Source organism: Bos javanicus, chromosome 9 (genome assembly GCF_032452875.1).
Source record: "Bos javanicus breed banteng chromosome 9, ARS-OSU_banteng_1.0, whole genome shotgun sequence".
Lineage (NCBI taxonomy): Eukaryota > Metazoa > Chordata > Mammalia > Artiodactyla > Bovidae > Bos > Bos javanicus.
The window spans coordinates 23,420,581-23,428,529 of record NC_083876.1 but is presented as its reverse complement, the minus strand read 5'-3'; the positions used below and the strand labels follow the sequence as shown (position 1 = coordinate 23,428,529).

The 7,949-nt window shown below is 39.5% G+C and overlaps 1 non-coding gene across 1 annotated transcript; it reads left to right on the top strand.

The window, feature by feature from the left end:
• Positions 1-6,566: 6,566 nt before the first annotated feature.
• Positions 6,567-6,669, top strand: LOC133254548 (U6 spliceosomal RNA). The gene has a single exon (XR_009738718.1). It is a non-coding gene; the product is annotated as a U6 spliceosomal RNA (small nuclear RNA).
• Positions 6,670-7,949: the final 1,280 nt, after the last annotated feature.

Here is a 7,949-nt window from a genome sequence, read left to right as displayed (position 1 = left end):
ATCCTCAAATAGAGAGCATTTTTCTCGCTACAGACACACCAAGCGTGCACCAGGGCACAGGCATTAGTTAGGAATTCACAAGTGGACCATTCTCAAGCCACAGATGACAGGTCTTGAGAGGGACAGGCAGTGGTGGTTTCAGGTAGGTATGGTCCAGGGACACTTTAAGTCTTATACTCTTTCTATTTCTCTCCCTCTCTCTCCCCTCAGTTCACAGAATCTTTATGGATTCAGGGAATGGGAGGAGGCAGAATAGAAAGGAATTGGGTTACTTATTCATCCAAATCCTTCTCGAAGAACTGGACATTTTGAAGTCTTGTTTTGTTTGAAGTCACCCATTTGAGGCGATGGAAGCTTCAGACTGTTCTTCCAGTGGCCCCAGTGGATGAGATTCTTGGGGTGAGATGTATGAGGAAGGAACCCACCATAAATAGCAATAAAGTTTCCCCTGACCACCATGGATTGGATGCTCAGTGTTGCCAAATATTGTTCTAGGCGCTCACATTTTACCCCTACTTAGCCCTGTGAGATAAACAGATTTATAGCATAACAACACTATCAAAATATTATCAAAACAAAGCCAAACATCATTACTAACATCACTAACATACAGCCCATATGAAAATGTCCCCTACTACCCCAAAGGTAATTTGATAACATTTTATAAAAGTCCAACATCTAGTTAAATTTCCAAATGACATCTGGTGATTCAATTTTTTTAGCTTATGCTGATGATAATCTCTGAATACATTATTATATTAAGGGTTGCAAAATGCTGATTTTAATATGGTAATTTGTCCTGTGCTTATTTGAAATAAAAGGAATCCAATTGGAAAAGAAGTCAAACTCTCACTGTTTGCAGATGACATGATCCTCTACATAGAAAACCCTAAAGACTCCACTAGAAAATTACTAGAACTAATCAATGACTATAGTAAAGTTGCAGGATATAAAATCAACACACAGAAATCCCTTGCATTCCTATACACTAATAATGAGAAAACAGAAAGAGAAATTAAGAAAACAATTCCATTCACCATTGCAACGGAAAGAATAAAATACTTAGGAATATATCTACCTAAAGAAACTAAAGACCTATATATAGAAAACTATAAAACACTGGTGAAAGAAATCAAAGAGGACACTAATAGATGGAGAAATATACCATGTTCATGGATTGGAAGAATCAATATAGTGAAAATGAGTATTCTACCCAAAGCAATGTATAGATTCAATGCAATCCCTATCAAGCTACCAACAGTATTCTTCACAGAGCTAGAACAAATAATTTCACAATTTGTATGGAAATACAAAAAACCTCGAATAGCCAAAGCGATCTTGAGAAAGAAGAATGGAACTGGAGGAATCAACCTACCTGACTTCAGGCTCTACTACAAAGCCACAGTCATCAAGACAGTATGGTACTGGCACAAAGACAGAAATATAGATCAATGGAACAAAACAGAAAGCCCAGAGATAAATCCATGCACATATGGACACCTTATCTTTGACAAAGGAGGCAAGAATATACAATGGATTAAAGACAATCTCTTTAACAAGTGGTGCTGGGAAATCTGGTCAACCACTTGTAAAAGAATGAAACTAGAACACTTTCTAACACCATACACAAAAATAAACTCAAAATGGATTAAAGATCTAAACGTAAGACCAGAAACTATAAAACTCCTAGAGGAGAACATAGGCAAAACACTCTCCGACATACATCACAGCAGGATCCTCTATGACCCACCTCCCAGAATATTGGAAATAAAAGCAAAAATAAACAAACGGGACCTAATTAAGCTTAAAAGCTTCTGCACATCAAAGGAAACTATTAGCAAGGTGAAAAGGCAACCTTCAGAATGGGAGAAAATAATAACAAATGAAGCAACTGACAAACAACTAATCTCAAAAATATACAAGCAACTCCTACAGCTCAACTCCAGAAAAATAAATGACCCAATCAAAAAATGGGCCAAAGAACTAAACAGACATTTCTCCAAAGAAGACATACAGATGGCTAACAAACACATGAAAAGATGCTCAACATCACTCATTATCAGAGAAATGCAAATCAAAACCACTATGAGGTACCATTTCACGCCAATCAGAATGGCTGCGATCCAAAAGTCTACAAATAATAAATGCTGGAGAGGGTGTGGAGAAAAGGGAACCCTCTTACACTGTTGGTGGGAATGCAAACTAGTACAGCCACTATGGAGAACAGTGTGGAGATTCCTTAAAAAACTGGAAATAGAACTGCCTTATGATCCAGCAATCCCACTGCTGGGCATACACACTGAGGAAACCAGAAGGGAAAGAGACACGTGTACCCCAATGTTCATCGCAGCACTGTTTATAATAGCCAGGACATGGAAGCAACCTAGATGTCCATCAGCAGATGAATGGATAAGCAAGCTGTGGTACATATACACAATGGAGTATTACTCAGCCATTAAAAAGAAAACATTTGCATCAGTTCTTATGAGGTGGATGAAACTGGAGCCTATTATACAGAGTGAAGTAAGCCAGAAAGAAAAACACCAATACAGTATAATAACGCATATATATGGAATTTAGAAAGATGGTAACAATAACCCTGTGTACGAGACAGCAAAAGAGACACTGATGTATAGAATAGTCTTATGGACTCTATGCGAGAGGGAGAGGGTGGGAAGATTTGGGAGAATGGCATTGAAACATGTAAAATATCATGTATGAAGCGAGATGTCAGTCCAGGTTCGATTCATGATACTAGATGCTTGGGGCTGGTGCACTGGGACGACCCAGAGGGATGGTATGGGGAGGGAGGAGGGAGGAGGGTTCAGGATGGGGAACACATGTATACCTGTGGCGGATTCATTTTGATATTGGCAAAACTAATACAATTATGTAAAGTTTAAAAATAAAATAAAATTAAAAAAAAAAAGAAAAAAAAATTATCTTCATATTTATTTTAACCTGTAGTGAAAGTAGTGAAACTGTTAGTCGCTTTGTTGTGTCTCTTTTTGAACCCTTGCCTACCAGGCTCCTCTGCCCATGGAATTATCCAGGCAAGAATCCTGGAGTGGGTAGCCATTCCCTTCTCCAGGAGATTGTCCCGACCCAGGCATCGAACCCCAGTCTCCCATATTGCAGGCAGATTCTTTACTGTCTGAGCCACTCGGGAAGTCCCTTTAGGCTATAGAAACATGGCAAAAGGGATTTCTCTGGTGGTCCAATGGTGAAGACTCCATGCTTCTACTGCAGGGGGCATGAGTTTGATTCCTTGGTCGAGGAACAACTTGGCAAAAAAAAAAAAGAAAAGACATAAATAAATTTGTAAAACAAAGCAAAAACACCCCTTCTTTCAAAAAGAAACATAGCAAAATCTGTTTTACTTTTTTAATGTTTTTTCCCTCCAGTTTTATTTAGATATAATTGGCATATATCATTGTATAGTTTACGGCATGATTGGACTGACATATGTCATGAAATGATTATAATAGGTTAAGTGAACACCCATCATCTCATTTAGATTCAGCAGAAAAGAAATAGAAAAAAAATTTTTCCTTGTGATGAGAGCTCTTAGAATTTACCCTCTTAACTTTCAGTGAAGCAGTATTAAATCATCTTTATCATGTTATCCATCATATCGCTAGTACTTAAAACTGGAAGTCTGTACCTTTTGACCAAATCTGATCTCTTTTGATGAGTTTGTTTTTGAAGTATAACTGACCTATATCAGATAAGTGCTTCTATTGTATCGGTTTACAAGGTTAATATCTCTGATATCACAGCTTTAAAGAAGCACAGCTGAGATCTGAAACTATAGCTGCCTCATCCAAAGCTTGTAAGTTAATATTTTTGGTTTTATGCACCACCACTGCTGTATGTACTAGGAATAAATCAGCGTCAAACCATTATGCTCCCTTAGAATAGACTGTGTCAAAGAATTGAACTTTCTTGATCACCAGAGACATTTAGGGAAGAATAGAAGTCCTTTGGGCTAAGACATTTTCTATTGGGCAGTAATCTGTAGCATTCATTTCAAATTAATAAAACATTAAATTTGGAAGGAAATGATCATTTAACCCAACTACACAAGAATGAGAAGCATAATTTTCCCTTCTAATTCCATAAAATGCTTATTAGATTTTGAATGCCTAGTAATCTTTATGAAATTGCACTACTGCTAAAACTGCAGCAACTGGGCATGGTTATACTGTGGCTGAGCACAAAGCCAACCAAAAAGACACCTTTACAAATAAACAGCTCCACGATCTGAACAGTGTTGGCTGAATTTTAGAATTGCTTGATCTGCTGCAGGGTAATAATTCAATCTCATAAAAAGGAGAATTTTTCAGAGTATATGAGCCATGGAGATTGGGCATAAGCAAACCATGGCTGTACTCCCTACTGGTTGTGACAGGCCCAGCCTGACTCTCTTTGGGGCTGTTCCATGAGAGACTTGCTTCAAATGCACAGTAATCGTAAATAGCCATACCTTCTGCTGAGCCAGAGGAGAAATTCTGCTCCACCCTCCTATACCCAGAAGTGAGTAACAGTTAAAAGTTATTGCATTCACTATACGTGTTGCATAATAAGGCAGAAATGCACCTGGAGATGGCTTACACCACTAAGTGTTCTGTTACCATTATTCGCACATGGAACACTAATTGATTTGAGAAACTGACAAATACTATTGAAGATTCAGTTCAGTTCAGTTCGGTTGCTCAGTCACGTCCAGCTCTTTGCGACCCCATGAATTGCAGCACCCCAGGCCTCCCTGTCCATCACCAACTCCCGGAGTTTACTCAAACTCATGTCCATCGAGTTGCTGATGCCGTCCAGCCATCTCATCCTCTGTCGTCCCCTTCTCCTCCTGTCCCCAATCCCTCCCAGCATCAGAGTCTTTTCAAACGAGTCAGATCTTCGCATGAGGTGGCCAAAGTATTGGAGTTTCAGCTTTGACATCAGTCCTTCCAATGAACACCCGGGACTGATCTCCTTTAGGATGGACTGGTTGGATCTCCTTGAAGTCCAAGGGACTCTCATGAGTCTTCTCCAGCACCACACTTCAAAAGCATCAATTCTTCGGTGCTCAGCTTTCTTTATAGTCCAACTCTCACATCCATACATGACCACAGGAAAAACCATAACCTTGACTAGACAGACCTTTGTTGGCAAAGTAATGTCTCTGCTTTTGAATATGCTATCTAGGTTGGTCATAACTTTCCTTCCAAGGAGTAAGCATCTTTTAATTTCATTTAATTTTCGCTGCAATCACCATCTGCAGTGATTTTGGAACCCCAAAAAATAAAGTCTGACACTGTTTCCACTGTTTCCCCATCTATTTCCCATGAAGTGATGGGACCAGATGCCATGATCTTAGTTTTCTGAATGTTGGGCTTTAAGCCAACTTTTTCACTCTCCTCTTTCACTTTCATCAAGAGGCTTTTTAGTTCCTCTTCACTTTCTGCCATAAGGGTGGTGTCATCTGCATATCTGAGGTTATTGATATCTCTCCCGGCAATCTTGATTCCAGCTTGTGCTTCTTCCAGTCCAGCGTTTCTCATGATGTAGTCTGCATATAAGTTAAATAAGCAGGGTGACAATATACAGCCTTGACATACTCCTTTTCCTATTTGGAACCAGTCTGTTGTTCCATGTCCAGTTCTGACTGTTGCTTCCTGACCTGCATATAGGTTTCTCAAGAGGCAGGTCAGGTGGTCTGGTATTCCCATCTCTTTCAGAATTTTCCACAGTTTCTTGTGATCCACACAGTTAAAGGCTTTGGCATAGTCAATAAAGCAGAAATCCATGTTTTTCTGGAAGTCTTTTGCTTTTTTGATGATCCAGTGGGTGTTGGCAATTTGATCTCTGGTTCCTCTGCCTTTTCTAAAACCAGCTTGAACATCTGGAAGTTCACGGTTCACGTATTGCTGAAGCCTGGCTTGGAGAATTTTAAGCATTACTTTACTAGCTGTTTGGGTTAAATTACAGTAGTTGGGTTTCCCTGGTAGCTCAGTGGTAAAGAATCCACCTGCAATGCAGGAGACTCAGGTTCGATCCCTGGGATTAAGACCCCCTGGAAAAGGCAATGGCAACCCACTCCAGTATTCTTGCCTAGAGAATCCCATGGACAGAGGAGCCTGGTGGGCTACAGTCCATTGGGTCACAAAAGAGTCAGACATGATTTAGTGACTAAACAGCAATTTTTAAAAGTATTTTTTGTGTTATTTAATTCATGTATATATTTACGGCTGCACCCCATCTCCAGTGTTGTGCATGGCTCTCTTGAGTTTAGGTGCCCGGGTTCCTCATTGCGGTGGCTTCTCTCGTGCACAGGGTCTAGGCACGTGGGCTTCAGTCATTGCAGCTTGTGGACTTAGCTGCTCTGTGGCACGTGGGGTCTTCCCAGACCAGGGATCAAGCCCGTGTCCCCTGCATTGGTAGGCAGATTCTCAACCACTGGCCTACCCAGAAAGTCCTAAATTATAGTAACTTTTTATAAAATGTTCTAACTTATTTCTTTACTCACATATTGTCTATCTCCCACCATGAAAATGTGAGCCCCCTAGTCCTTGCTTTGGCAACACATATACTAAATTTCGAACAATACAGAGAAGATTAGTGTGGCCTCTGAGCAAAGATGATATGCAAATTCATGAAGTGTTTCATATTTTTAGAGACATGGATGGACCTAGAGACTATCATACAGAGTGAAGTACGGCAGAAAGAGAAAAACAAATAGCGTATGTTAACACGTTATGTGGAATCTGGAAACATGGTATAGATAACCTCATTTGCAAAGCAGAAATAGAGACACAGACATAGAGAGCAAATGTAAGGACACCGAGGGAGTAAGAGGTGAGATGAGTTGGGAGATTGGGACTGACATATGTGTACTATTGGTACAATGTGTAAAATAGTGAACTAATGAGAACCTCCTGTGTAACACAGGAAACTCTACTCAGTGCTCTGTAGTGACCTAAATGGGAAGGAAATCCCCAAAAGAGGGGGTATATGTGTATGTGTGACTGACTGACTTTGCTGTACAGTAGAAACTAATACAACATCGTAAAGCAAATATACTCCAATAAAAATTAATTTTAGAAAGGAATGTGAGCCCCTTAAAGGCAGAGATCTATTTGGCTCGTTCACTACTGTGTCCTCAGAGATGAGAATAGTGCCTAGAACATAGTGGGCAAGCAATGTTTTGTTGAATGCTTTGGCATTTCCTTAGAGCACAAAATGTATCTCAAGGTAAAATACCTAGGTGAGGGCAGAGTCTATTTGCTTCCTTACAATAGAAGGCGCAACCCAAAGACACAGATAGTAGAATAGTATCATCATTAGTAGTAGATATCAATAGTAGTAGATAGTGTCATCATTTGCTTTCTGAATAAACTCCTTTCTCAGCATCATAGTCTACCACTACAGATTAAATTCCTGTCTCTCAGAATTTAGTGATAATAGACATCTCAACTTCATTGAGTCTGACTCTTGCTTTTCAAAAAAAGCATAAGTCTGGAAAATTACATATGAAATATTAAACAATTTCACTTTATTCTTTATGGCCTCTTCTTGACTAGGCCTCAGACTTTGCCCCTAAGAACTGTACTTTTTAGCACAAATTGTTTTATCCATACTTCACACTAAAAAACTTGAACAAACACTAATATAATTTCTATTAGCTCAAGGCTGTGTTTCTAGGATGACAATCCCAGCTCCCTTAAAATGCCAGGCCTGGGAAAACTCAATACTGCCTAAAGAATTTATTGTTTGTTCTAGCAAAAATTTGACTACAGGCCCCTGACCTCACTTTTCTTAAGAGTATTGATTTTAGGAAACGTGCCATTGTTAATCTTTTCTCTGTCTCTTTGAGATCATATTTTCTGTAACTCAGGAATGTCTTAAGAATCTGGGAGCCAACCCTTTAAAATGCAATCAAGGCCAGGGCACTT